Raw genomic sequence first — 13373 nt, 5'->3', positions numbered from 1 at the left:
ACTGCGCAATTGTGAGTGTGTTAGGGGCCTGTGGCCCCTTTGTATTTTCAGTAAGTGGTGGCAGAAAAACGGTGTATGGTAAAACTGGCAGAGTGATAGAATATTGTATTGAATTAGGCTCTGCCCTCGCTACACCAGGACTTCGAGATCTGCGCAATCACAGTCCTAATGCTAGTGTAGTACCAGTCAGGGTGATACTGTTACTGGCTCTGACCTAGTCTGAGTCAATCCAGGCATACTTATTGGGGTCCCTGACAAGGCTGTTTATGTATCAGGCTCAGCTTGGGAAAGGCTTCCTACCGGCTGATCTTATTTTAGGGGAAGGGTGGCTCTTGGCAGACACCTTGTTCCCCCTCGGGTTACCTATAGACTTGGCTTCAACTAGACTGCCTGTTAGAAGACACGTCTAGTCAGCAAAGGGAAAATGGCCAGATGATACCCATAGATGGATTGTGCCTTAGTTAATTGTGGGGATATCCCTCGAGTGTAAAATACTTTCTTCTTCACCTATCCATAGTGGACAAAGGGACTACGCTGGAGTCTGGGCACAAAACAGTTAATTTCTTCAGAGATGTGCAGCTCAGGCTCCTCCTCCCCTATACCCCACCCCTAGCCCAGGCAGACCAGGCTAGTTTGGTGCTGCAGGAGCATGCACCTCTAAATATGAGGCTGCATTAGCAGCCCCACTGTTATTTATTTCTTCTTTCACTGAGCAGGCAGCACCTGGCGTCCTATAGGACGCCTGCGCTATCGCTCCACCATCCCCTGGTGACGGGGTCAGCGACCTCGGCTGTGTCCTCACAGCACTTGGAGGACCCCAGCCGGGGGCAGCGCAAAGTAAGAGATCGACTCCCTGCTGCAGGGAGTCGCATCAGCGCGTCTTTCACCGCCGGGGTGGAGACCACCAGCGGTGCTGACGAAGCGGGAGGCCGGGTCGCCTGCACCCCTGCTAGACCACCAGGGCATTTGAAGGCAGCGGGGACTGCAGAGCTTAGGGATCATCACCACATTGTGAGCATTGATGGGATCTGTAAGCGGCCATTGCCCTGGGGGGATCTATGTCAGCAGGGGGAGGTAGGCTCTCCCCGTTAGCCCCTCCCTGGCGTGTTCCCTCACAGAGCTTCCCGCCGTGGGCTTTACTCCAGACAGGTGCTGGCTACAGTTGATCTCCAGAGAGGTTGGCTCCTGTCACCCTGTATACCGGTCAGCACAGACGGTGTAATGGTTAGCGTTACTGCTTCACAGCACTGAGGTCATTGGTTCGATACCCACTACGGCCCTAACTGTGTGGAGTTTGTATATTCTCCCTGTGCTTGCGTGGGTTTCCTCCGGGTACTCCGGTTTCCTCCCACACTCCAAAAATATACTGGTAGGTTAATTGGCTCCTAGCAAAATTACCCCTAGTGTGTATATGTGTGTGTGTGTGTGTGATACGGAATATAGAGTGTAAGCTCCACTGGGGCAGGGACTGATGTGAATGGCCAAATATTCTCTGTAAAGCGCTGCGGAAAATGTGTGCGCTATATAAATAACTGGTAATAAATAAATAATAATAAATAAATACCTCCCCACAGGTCAGGATATACAGTTTAGCTCCATCCAGCCAACTGGGGTTGGTTTGTTGAGCATTATCAGCCTATTATTATTATTATTGCATTGAATCATTTTTCACACTATTGTCTATTTGTTTCTGTAGCTGTTAACTCCCCCTCTGTTGCCCCACTCATTAAATTTGTGTGGCCCCTACATTCAGTGCACTGTTTCCTTTTGCACACCCCTGTTATATAACCTGGTGTGTGGGACTTCCTTGGAACACGGCAACATGTCTTCCAAGAACAAAGCGCCCAAGGAGGAGGCGGCTCCTTTGCTGCATACATGTAGACACTGTTGTGCTTGTGTTTACCCACAGGATGCGGTACAGGATGGTCTCTGTATCCAGTGTTACTCAGACACGCAGTAAGACGTTCCTTCTACTGCTCCCATACAGGAACCGACATGGGTGGCCAACTTGTCACAGGCAATGTTGCAGTTGGTGGATTGCCTTACAGCTCCCGCGCCTGTCCTTCCTACTTTGTGGGTTCAAGCCACCCCTATTATGCAGCCTCATTTGCAGCTGCCTGCGCTGGAACCCCCATGGATGAACAACTTCTCACAGTCAGTGCAGGGCTTAGCACAGGCGTCTGCCTCTTATCCGCAAATGCTAGATAGGGACCGTACTTCCGGTCACAGATCATCCAGGCTTGAGAGCTCAGTCCTCTAGACGTTGAGGTTTCTGATTCGGAACTCTCCTCGGACCAAGAGGAGGATTCTTCCGGTGCCTCTGAGGATGAGACCTTGTCTGTTCAGGAGGTGCATCTCCATAAAGTAGATGTTGCCTCAGTAGGGAAGTCAGATCAGTCCTTTCTATTAAAGATGAACAACCAGCTCCTAGACCCAATGCGTCGGTTTTCAAACGTCAGAAAAAGGTCTCAGTGGAGTTTCCTAAATCTGAACAACTTGAGGAAATTCTAGCGGAGGCTTGGACCGCTCCTAACAGGCGGGTTCAGGTCTCCAGACGCATTGCGTCCTATTACTCCCTTCTGAGAAGCATAGCACATGGGAATCTCCTCCTCTTGTTGTTGATGCGCGCATTGTCCGTCTTATCAAGAGTTGTACACTTCCTATTTCCAATACAGCTTCCCTTAAGGATCCGACAGACAGGAAGTTGGAAAATTTCCCTAAGGGAATCTATACACAAGTAGGTGCTATCGCACGTCCGGCAAATGGCTTCTGCATGGGTGGCTAAGGCGATTAGTGCTTGGACGGATGCCCTGGAGGAGGGCCTTACCTCGGGCCCAGCTACTACCTCTGGTGGCGCATATCAAGCAGGCTTCCTATCTAGATGAAGCATCTCTTGACACCGGCATCTTAACTTCCAAGGTGTCAGCTTCTGTGTTGGCCAGAAGGGCCCTCTGGCAGCGCTCCTGGCACGCTGACTCGAACTCTAAGAAGGCCCTTGAAGCCCTTCCTAATTCCGGTGACATTCTATTTGGACCAGAATTGGATAAAATAGTTGCCACGGTGGAAGCTTCCAAGACAGCGTTTCTGCCTTTGGTGGAAGCCCTTAGAGCGAGAGCATCCTCCTTTTGCCTTCAAGGGAAGGCCAAGGGGCAGTCTTTTTCTAGGTTCCAGAATTTCGCTAAGACCTCCAAACCCAGAAGCAAGCAGTCCTGGCCTACTAGGACGTCCGGCTGCCAAACCAGCAGACAAGCCTACCGATTGATGGGGTGGGCCTCTCCCTGGGGGACCCCAGTGTGGGAAGCCGGCTTTTGCTGTTCTCCGACGTCTGGATGACAACCACATCGGATGCCTGGGTTCGCGGCGTAGTTTTGCAGGGATACGCTCGGACTTTCAGGAGGCGTCCACCGTCACGGTTTTTCACCACAGGCCTTCCCAGAAAAGCAAAAGCGTAGCGGGAGTCAATGCGCTCTCTACAAGCCTCCATGGTGATAGTTCCTATCCCTCAGGATCAGGGGAGTTCTGACTTCTACACCAATCTCTTCTTGGTTCAGAATCCAAACGGCTCCATCCACCGAATTCTCAACCTCAAATCCCTCAACAAGTATTTGCGGGGCCCCAAGTTCCGTATGGAGTCTTTGTGCTTCATCCTTTTGGCCTTGGAACCGGGAGATTTCATGGCCTCGTTAGATATCCAGGATGCTTATTTACTTTTCCGACTCAGTTCCCAGCGTTTCTTCCGGTTTGCAGTCAAGGAGGAGCAATACCAGTTTTTGGCTTTGGTCTTTCCACGGCTCCTAGTGTGTTCACGAAGGTCTTGGCGGTCATGGCAGCTCACTTGCAGCGCAAGGGTAGCCGAATTCTCCCTTACCTGGACTATATTCTTATCCTAGCCAAATCTCCAGATATGAGTAGGGGGTTGGCTGCGCTCTCTTATGGGTGAAGGAGGAAAGTGAGGTGTGATAATAAGGAGACTGACAGCAATGTAGAAGGCCAATCCGGTTATTGAGTAGACAGTGCTGCTCCGGATTGGTCTCAGGTTGTAGTGGTGGGGGGGTGGATGTGGCTTTCGGGTGACGGGTACTCAGTGCAGCTCAGGAGCGTCCTCTCCCTTAGGGGAATTGCTTGGGGACGTCCCCAAAGTGTTTCTCATTTTCTGGATTACCTGTCTCCGGATGTTGATTTCTGTATGTGATGGTCTTTCTTCTCCTTTTTCCAGCTCCAGCCTTGGGCTTGCTAACTTGACTGCCCTGCCTGGGCTGAGGTATAGGGGAGGAGGAGTCTTATTATTGAAGAAATTAACTGTTTGTAGGGAGGCACTGGGGCTAATATTGTAGGGTGTACACACCCACACAGCACTGGTCACTCTAGCCCTGGTCAGATATGTGATATAAAGTTTGTTCTGTTGTCATCTAACTTCTCAAATGCAGATAAAATGCTGTCGTTCTATATAGTAGGAAAATAAGCACAGACTGTTCTTTTGTACATACTGTAGGCCCTCTGACTAACTGGTATCCCCCCCCCCCCCCCCAAGTCAGCCTCTTGTATTCTCCAAACACTGGGCCTGATTCAGCAAGGATAGCAATTGCAAAGCAGCACATAGGCAGCTTTGTAATTACAATCCTTGCAATAATGCAAATGTAGCAGGTGGTGTATGACACCCTCTGCTGCATTTGCGATCCCAGCAACGCCGGCTGACCCCACCCCTTAAATGCCTTTGCTTGTCAATCAGGCAGAGGCATTCAAGGACTTGCCGCGAGTCTTAGCAGAACCCATTCTGCACTCACAGAATGGGTTCTGGAATCTGCGCTCAGCCGCATTGGCGCAGCTTTCACCACTAGCGCTGGCAAGGGGGGGGGGTGGCAGGTCTCCCGCACCGCCTCTAGACCACACAGGCAGCGGGGGGATTGCTTTGTAGAAGGCCATTTCCCTGGGGCTCTATGTCAGCATGGGGAGGTAGACTCTCCCAGGGAGTTAGCCCCTCGCGGAGGCTTCCCACCATTGGTTTTCTCCTCCTCTCTCCCCTGCCAGAGACACTGCGCGGCCATTTCAGAGCTGTGCTACCTACAGTAAAACAGACCTGGGTTTACAGACATGGTTCTAACCCAGGTCAGACCAGTTTACACAGCACCATCGATCTGGGTTATTCTCAGGTCATCCCCGTTCACACTGAACATGTGTATGCCCTGCTAAACTTGTGGGGTCATAAAAAGTGGGAGGTGACTGCTCCACAATCACCAATCAGGTCATTTTAGGCATGACCCAGGTCGTATAACCCGGGTTGCGCCGTTTACACTTCCCCATTACCCAGGTCCATCCTGGGTCCGACCCTGGTAGCTACCTGGTTTGGATTGCAGGGTCACTTGACCCGGGTTATTTTTCAGGGACCCTTTTACACTGAGCTGCGACTCGGGTAGACCAAGCAAAATCCCATGTTTTTGCTCTGGTGTAAAAGGGGTAGTAGTCTCCAGAGAGGTTGGCTCTTGTCTCCCTGTTTGCCTCCCCTCAGGTCAGGTTATACAGTCTAAAGCCGCGTATCCACTTGCCGATCTAAATGGACGATTGAACGATAACTTAGTTATCGTTCATTAATCGTGCAGTGGATATGTCAGCAATGACTAGCGATGCGAGCTCGCCCGAACGCGACCATCAACCTGACGATATCGTCAGGATGAGCATGTTCGGGGATGACGGAGGGTGCCTGCACTGAACGACATATCGTTCAGTGTGGGCACTGCACTGTATAATGAACGTTATAGCTCAGTCCTTCATTGTTGGCAAGTGGATACCCGCCTTTACTCCATCTGCCTGCTAAATTCTTTATGCATTGAATGTGACGGTGTGCTTGTTCTTACTATAGCTGTTTAAGGGGTTCATTCCCCACGTTAAGCCCCACTCATTGTTAAATTTGTGCGGCCCTTACATTCTTTGCACTGGGCCTTTGGTGTGGAATTGGATAAGATCGTAGCCACAGTGGCGGCTTCCAAAACCACGTTTCTGCCTTCTGCAAAAGCCCCTAGGGTGCGAGCACCTTTTCACTCCTTTTGACCGCAAGGGAAGGCCAAGGGACAGTAATTTTCTAGGTTCCAGAGTTCTTCCTCTAAGACCTCCAAGCCTAGAAGCAAGCAGTCCTAGTCCTGGCCTACCAGACGTCCGGCTGCTAAGCCAGCGAACAAGCCTGCCGATTGACGGGGCAGGCTTCTCCCTGAAGTAACCTAGTGTGGGAGGCCGGATTCCGATTTTCTCCTAGGCCTGGATGGCGACCAAAAAGGACGCTTTCGTACTTGGTGTAGTCTCAAAGGGCTATGCCTTCGGCAAGGTCTTTTCCCACAGGTCTTCCAGGTGATCTGGGAAAAGTGAAAGCACTGTGGGAGTCCATTCACTCTGCTAGCCTCCAAGGTAATTGTTCCTGTCCTGCTGGCTCAGATTTCTATATCAACTTCTTGGTTCAGAAGCCAAAAGGTTCCATCCGTCCAATCCTCAACCTCAACTCCCTCAAGTAGTATTTATTTGTACCCAGATTCCACATGGAGTCTCTGCGCTCCATCATTTTGGTGCTGGAACCGGGGTATTTCATGGCCTCATTGGACATCAAGGACGCCTATTTACATGTTCGTAGCCAGCTCAGTCACCAGTGCTTCCTCCGGTTTGCAGTCAGAGAGGAACACTACCAGTTTCGGGCTTTGCCATATCTGGCCATATCTCCGGACATGCTTAGAGACCACCCTCCGTCTGACAATAGATCTTACAATTGATGATCCAATCTCACGATTGGATGTCCTCTTTGACTCCAGCCCAGGAGATGCTCCATCTGTGGGGCCCTGTTAGATTCCCCGGGTTCAGAGTGTTTAACTCCCAACTGATAAAATTCGGGAACTGTAGGACAGGATTCGAGGGTTCTTACTTCATCGCCAGGTATCAATACACACCTGCATGTGGATTCTGGGTTCACTGCTCTCCACCTTTGATATGGTACACTACAGGCCTCTCCAGGCGGAGATTCTGGCTTGCTAGAACGGATCTCATAACGAGATCAAACTGAAGATAATCATCCTCTCTCGGGAGGTCAGTCTCTCCTTCGCATGGTGGCTCCAGGACTCCCATTTAGACAAGGGTCGCCCCTTCTGGATTCATGAGTCTTCACTGGTGGGGGGCAGTGACCTGCCAGCAGTCCTTCCAGGGTCGATGGACGGCTCAGGAGAGTCACCATCCGATCAACGTCCTGGAACTTCAAGGTATCTTCAGGGCTCTGTCAGGCTCAGCAGCTCCTTCGGCATCGCCCAGTCTAGGTACAGTTCGACAACCGCCGCTTACATAAGCCATCAAGGCGGCACTCGCAGCGCCATGAGGGAGGAGAGTCACATTCTCTGCTGGGCAGAGCATCATTTACCAGTTCTATTGGCAGTCTACATTCCAGTCCAGAATTGGGAAGCAGACTTTCTGAACCAGCAGGATGTCCACTCGAGTGTGCCCATCATGCTGACGTCTTTCAACTCCTGGTTCATCGCTGGGGCCTGCTGGACAGTGATTTGATGGCATCTCTGCACAGCCACAAGGCATGGCTCTCGCACAAGAGACCTGGGAACTTTTTTGGTGGACCTTCAATCTCATGTACATATTCCCCCCCAATCTCATTTCTGCCAAGGGTTCTCCACAAGTTGAAGTTAGAAGGCGGCACCATGATTCTGGTAGCTCCTGATTGGCCACAAGCGGCTTGGTATGCAGACCTTCTGAGCCTCTCCATCAACGCTCCACTCAATCTTCCTGCAGGGCCGGATCTTCCGTCTCATAGCCTGTGCTTCCACCCGGACCCGACTTGCCTTGACAGGGTGGCTCGTGACATCTGTGTTAAAGGGTTTTCGCGGTCAGGTCATTTGTACCATACTGAATGCATGGAAGCACTCATCCGCTAGAATGTATCATTGTGTTTGGTGTACATCTACTGGTGTTCTTACCAGGGGGCCTTAACCCCAGATCCTTCTGGCTTTCACAAGTCCTCTTGTTTCTACAAGGATCTGGATTTTGTTTTTCGCCTTTCATCTGTAAAGCTGCAGGTTACAGCCCTTTTGGTTTACTTTCAGAGACTATTGCCTTGATGTCTACTTTTTCAGGGAGTGCTCCACGTGGCAGCCCTCATTTGGTTTAACATAAGGAGCCACCGGAGGAACAAAGTACATGGGTACACAAAGTAAAACCCTTGAGGTTCTACTATTACAAGAGGTCAGTCCTGAAACTTCCTAATAAAGTGCATTGGCACTGGGCTCACCATGGCCTATACAGTAAAAACCTGGTGCTCATTCTGGACCTCTGGTGTCCCAGGATGACACATTTTGGGGCGATCTCCTGGGAGCACAATCCAGACTCGCAGAACCCTATGGTGCGGCAAACAAAAAATGTGCGAGTCTGGAGGTACATACAGCCGTACTTAATCCATTTGGGTTGATTTTATTGCACCCATACGTGAGCCCCTAGGTGTTCAAAAGGAGTGGTATCAGTTTAAAATATAAGGCAGGGGTGTCCAGGATTAAATTAAAAGATAAAAATGCTTTAGTCCAGCCATGTGCTCCAACCATAAATTAGTCTTCAAGTGGCTTATCATTAGCTTATTAATGCAACCCAGTCAAAACTCCAACCAGAGCATTACTAAATACCCTAATCCAGTGGTTCTCAAACGGTCCCTCAGGACCCCCACACAAGTCACCCAGCAGGTGCACAGGTGTATTCATAACGACATTTAAAAAAATCCACTGGTGGTGCTACTTTCACTTGACTACCTGGGAAACACATGTACAGTTTTGGGTCCTGAGGACAGCATTTGATGCTTATATTAAGATTAGGGGACAGGTTCTCAGACAATTTAGCATATAGGTCAAAGTTAACAATTGTTAATGGTCCATGTTCAGAATCTAAAACAGCCATCCCATAGAAATTTACCATGTTTGTAACCACGGGGCTGCTAGCTAAGAGAATCCTAGCCAAGCACCATGGACAAACAAAAAAATAGCTGCTCATAGCAAAACTACAAAAATACCATAGACCAATAAGGACTCAGGTCTTTTCACTCCCACCCCTCAGGTTCCTGGGTCAGGATGAGTCCATCAGGAGCCAATGAGTGAGGTGAGGAGTGCTCCAGAGAGGAGAGCCTGTGCAGGCCCACCATTTTGTTGTGGCCAAGTATGGGACAAACTGAATAAGATCCTGCTTGAACAGGTCCCAGATAACCAAGACTGTACTTTTGCTGATCTGCCTGTAGGGAACCAAGCTACTTTGTCACATACTAACTGCTATGAGAGAACCTGTGCCCCAGACCCAGTGTGTCCCCTGGGACAGTGATCAGTGCATGTGGGTCCCTTAGACTGCCATTGAGCTGCACAAGGTCTGGATGCACCTGGCTGAATTGTCCAAAGCTACCTTACAAGATAAAAAGGTACCAAGTCTGTTACAAAATCCTTAAAACCAATTTTAACAAGACCCTCCATAGTTAGTCTGATAGGCTTGTATAAACTCAAGGGGAAAATAGAATATATTTCAGGGGCATGGGTCTTGCAGCAAGCCTGCCAATGGTACCCAACAAGTTCACTAGTGCATATTTAGATAACTAGATTGTTAATGCCAACAATCTCCACTATTACCTGATACAAAGCAAGTGCAGGATTGTATTTACCACCGAGTAAACGAGATAGTAAGAACTTACCTTTGTTATCTCTGTTTCTACAAAGTCCTTAGGGTCCACAAGGTTGACCTTGGGGTACAGCTGGATCCACGGGCACCATGCAGTTAAAGCTTTTGCTGCTCCCAGGATGCACTTGGGTCCATCCTCCTCTAAACTCCTCCCCTGAGCCACAGGCACCTCAGTTGGTAAGCAGCCAAGGCCGGAGGAGACTAAACAGAGAAGGAAGACTGGAACACACAAGAAACCATACTCTCAGAAATGGGAGACTGAAAACCGGTGACCAGCCACACAGCCCATATGAAGCCAGGTGCGTCAGGGCGGGTGCCCTGTGGACCCTATGGACTTCGTAGAAACAGAAAAAGTTCTTACCATCTCTCGTTTTCTACTTCAGGGTCCACAGGGTTGACCTTGGGGATGTCCAAAAGCAGTTCAGCTAAGGGAAGGGACGCTCCTGTACAGAATGGAGGAGAACCCGGTGCCCAAAGGATGCATCCTGAGAGGCAAAAGGTGTCAAACGCATAGAACCTCAAAAACATCTGAATGGAAGACCAGGTGGCCGCCTTACATAGCTGAACAGCAGAGGTACCACGTCTAGCAGCCCAAGAGGGACCCACAGAACGAGTGGAATAAGCCTTAACCAAGGCTGGCACAGGTAAACCCTCCTGCGCATAAGCCTCACAAATAACGGAACAAAGCCAACGGGCTAATGTTTGTTTGTTGGCAGGCCAAACCCTCCTGTGAAAACCAAAGAGGACAAACAATGAATCAGACTTCCTAACAGAAGCAGTCCGGTCCACAGATTCTAAGCGCACGGCTTACATCCAAGGAAGCCTCACCAGCTGAAAGATCAGGAGACTGAAAAGCTGGCACAACGAGTTCCTGATTTATGTGGAACTTCGAAACCACTTTAGATAAAAACTCAGGACGAGTGCAGAGCACAGCTGTCCTAGAAAAAAAAATAAAAAATCAGAAAAGGGGGGGGGGGGGGTTGGGGTTGTGGACAGGAAAGTGCCCCCAACTCTGACACCCTCCTGGCAGAAGCAATTGCCAGGAGAAAAACGTTACCCACTTGAGTTCCACCGAACTCAAGAGGAGGACCCTGCAGGACCCGAAGAACCATTGCCAAGTCCCAAGGAGGCACGAAGAGAGGCTGGATTCGGCGAACACCTTGGAAAAAAGGTGTGAATATCTGGCAGTGTAGCAATCAGTCATTGGAACCACACGGACACATGAACCTTCAGAGAGGCAAGGCGTAAGCCTAGATCCAAACCTGATTGAAGAAATTCCAAGATCCTAGAAACTCGGAACACCTGGGGATCATAGTTTCTGGACTCACACCATTGAAAGTAAGTGTGCCACACCCTGTGGTAAATGTGCGTGGAAGAAGGCTTGCATGCCCTGAGCATGGTACTAATAACCGAACCAGAGACCTTAAGACGGCTCTCTCAAGAGCCACGTCGTAAGACAGCCGGACCCAGATCTGGGTAAAGGCAGGGCCCTTGAGACAATAGGTCCTGACTCTGAGGAAGAAGGTACGGAGCGTCGATGGGAGAGGCTCCTCAGATCGGAGTACCAAGGACATCTGGGCCACGCCAGAACCACCAGCACTAGTGTGCCGCCGTCCTGCTTGAATTTCTGCAGGACCCGAGGTAGCAGGGATATTGGAGGAAACAGGATCTAGGGACACCATGTAATCCCCAGGTTCCATCGCCAGAGTGATGGAACGTAACATTTCCATTCTGAATTTGGGAACTCTGAGGAATTTGTTCAGAGACTTCAAATTGAGGCTAGGGCGATGAGAACCATTGGGTTTCTGCACCAGAGTAGAGTAGTACCCCATCCCTCATTGATTGAGGAACGGAAACAGTGACCCCTGCTTTCAGCAAGGGCTCTATTGCCTCCTGAATCTGCAAAGCCTTGGTTTTGTCCTGAGAAGGACTCGTGCAGAAAAACTAGTGGGGCAGTCTGTGCCAAAAATACAGGGCGTACCCCTGGGAGACCACTTCTTGAACCCAGGCATCTGTGGTGGTATTGTGCCAGCACTGGGCAAACTGCTCTCTGGGGTCCCCCAGAGGGAGGTCCGTCCCATCAGGCAGAATGTTTATCTTTCTGTTTGGAAGAAGGGCGCCTGGCACTCCAGGCCTGCTTCTTGGGCTTCAAGGCTGTCTTAGTTGCCAACTGCCTCGGGAAGGACTGACCCTTGGCCTTTCCCTGAACCCAAAAGGCTGAGCTGCTCACCTTAGCCGGCGCTGAAGCCAAAGGAAGGAAAGCAGACTTTGATTTAGCGAAAGTATCCACTATTTTGTCCAAATCTGGACCAAATAGCAACTCTCCATTAAAAGGCAAAGCCTCCAGGCCCTTTTTAGAATCCGCATCAGCCCTCCAGGACAGTTGCCCAAGGAGGATCCTGCGTCACCAAGGGTTTAGAGGGACCAGCTACCAGCTGGCACAGACCGTCCTGAGACAAATAGACCCCATCAACCACTGCGGAACAGCACTAGCAAAAAGTCACATACCATGCAGGAAGTTATACTCACTGCACCTTTCGTTACAATCAACCTCCCAGATTCAGTGTCTGGGAGGGCTATAGCGCTGCGAACACTCCTTTTGCAGGGGAGAGGTACGCAGGGGGACCGGTCCACGCACCGCCTGGGAGATCTGCGTCTACCACTGTTAGAAGATGGCCGCTGGAGAGCTGAGGAGGAGTGGCCGAATCAGGAACAGCCCAGCGACGCCAGCATGCATGAGAGAAGGCGCGCGCTGAGCTGAGGAGCTGCTCAACCAGGGAAGGCTGCCTCCCCTGGCTAGCAATTAACCCCAGGGACGCTGGCTCCCCACCAGCAATTATACCCTGGTGGTCCAGCGGTCAGACGGGGTATGCCAGTGAAGGGAGCCCGCCACCGGTCTGTCCCCTGAGACCGGCGGCTAAAGACTGCAGTTTTACCCACTTGTGCAGCGCTTTGTCTTACCTGGCCCCGTGCATCTGGCAGCAGTCAGTGGGAGATCCCGGAGCCACGCTAGTACTGACTCCGGGGTCCCGCTGCAATCCCCAGATCAGTATTGGCGTTGCAGCGGCAGCGTGGACGTCCAGATGAACAGTCTGATGCTGCCGCTCTGTAGAGTAAAAATAAAAATCTTCTTTAAAAAAATAAACCCACTGCGTCAGGGTGACCCGACTCTGGCCGGGCACCAATTAAAACTGAGGTGCCTGTGGCTCGGGGTATAGAGGATGGAATCAAGTGCATCCTGGGAGCAGCAAAAGCTTTAAATGCGTGGTGCCCATGGATCCAGTTCCAGCTATACCCCAAGGTCAACCCTGTGGACCCTGAAGTAGAAAGTGGATTGCCTGGATGGGAGAAAATCTCAATAGTACACAGTGGAATTATTGTACATTGTTATGGTTCTTCATCTCAGTATTTGCCCTATGGACATTGGTGGAAATGCATAAATTGGAACAAATTGATTTCAATACTACCCAACCTTTACCTGCCCTTCTATATGTGTTAAGGTGGCATTTACAGAAGTGACGTGTGCACTCTGGATTCAAGGTGGTCACCCAAGAATGCCCAATCCACATACACTCACAAGCGAAGACTTGGGTGAAGGCACTGCATCACTAAGGAAGTGAAGTCACACTGTACATAACCTTTCGCCGAGTTAAGGAGTGCTGCTACATGTTCTGAAGCTCTCAATCTTTTAGAAA

The sequence above is a fragment of the Taudactylus pleione genome, unplaced genomic scaffold, assembly GCF_031769625.1.
Source record: "Taudactylus pleione unplaced genomic scaffold, aTauple2 ptg000248l, whole genome shotgun sequence".
NCBI classification, from domain to species: domain Eukaryota; kingdom Metazoa; phylum Chordata; class Amphibia; order Anura; family Myobatrachidae; genus Taudactylus; species Taudactylus pleione.
This window is presented reverse-complemented; position numbering follows the sequence as displayed.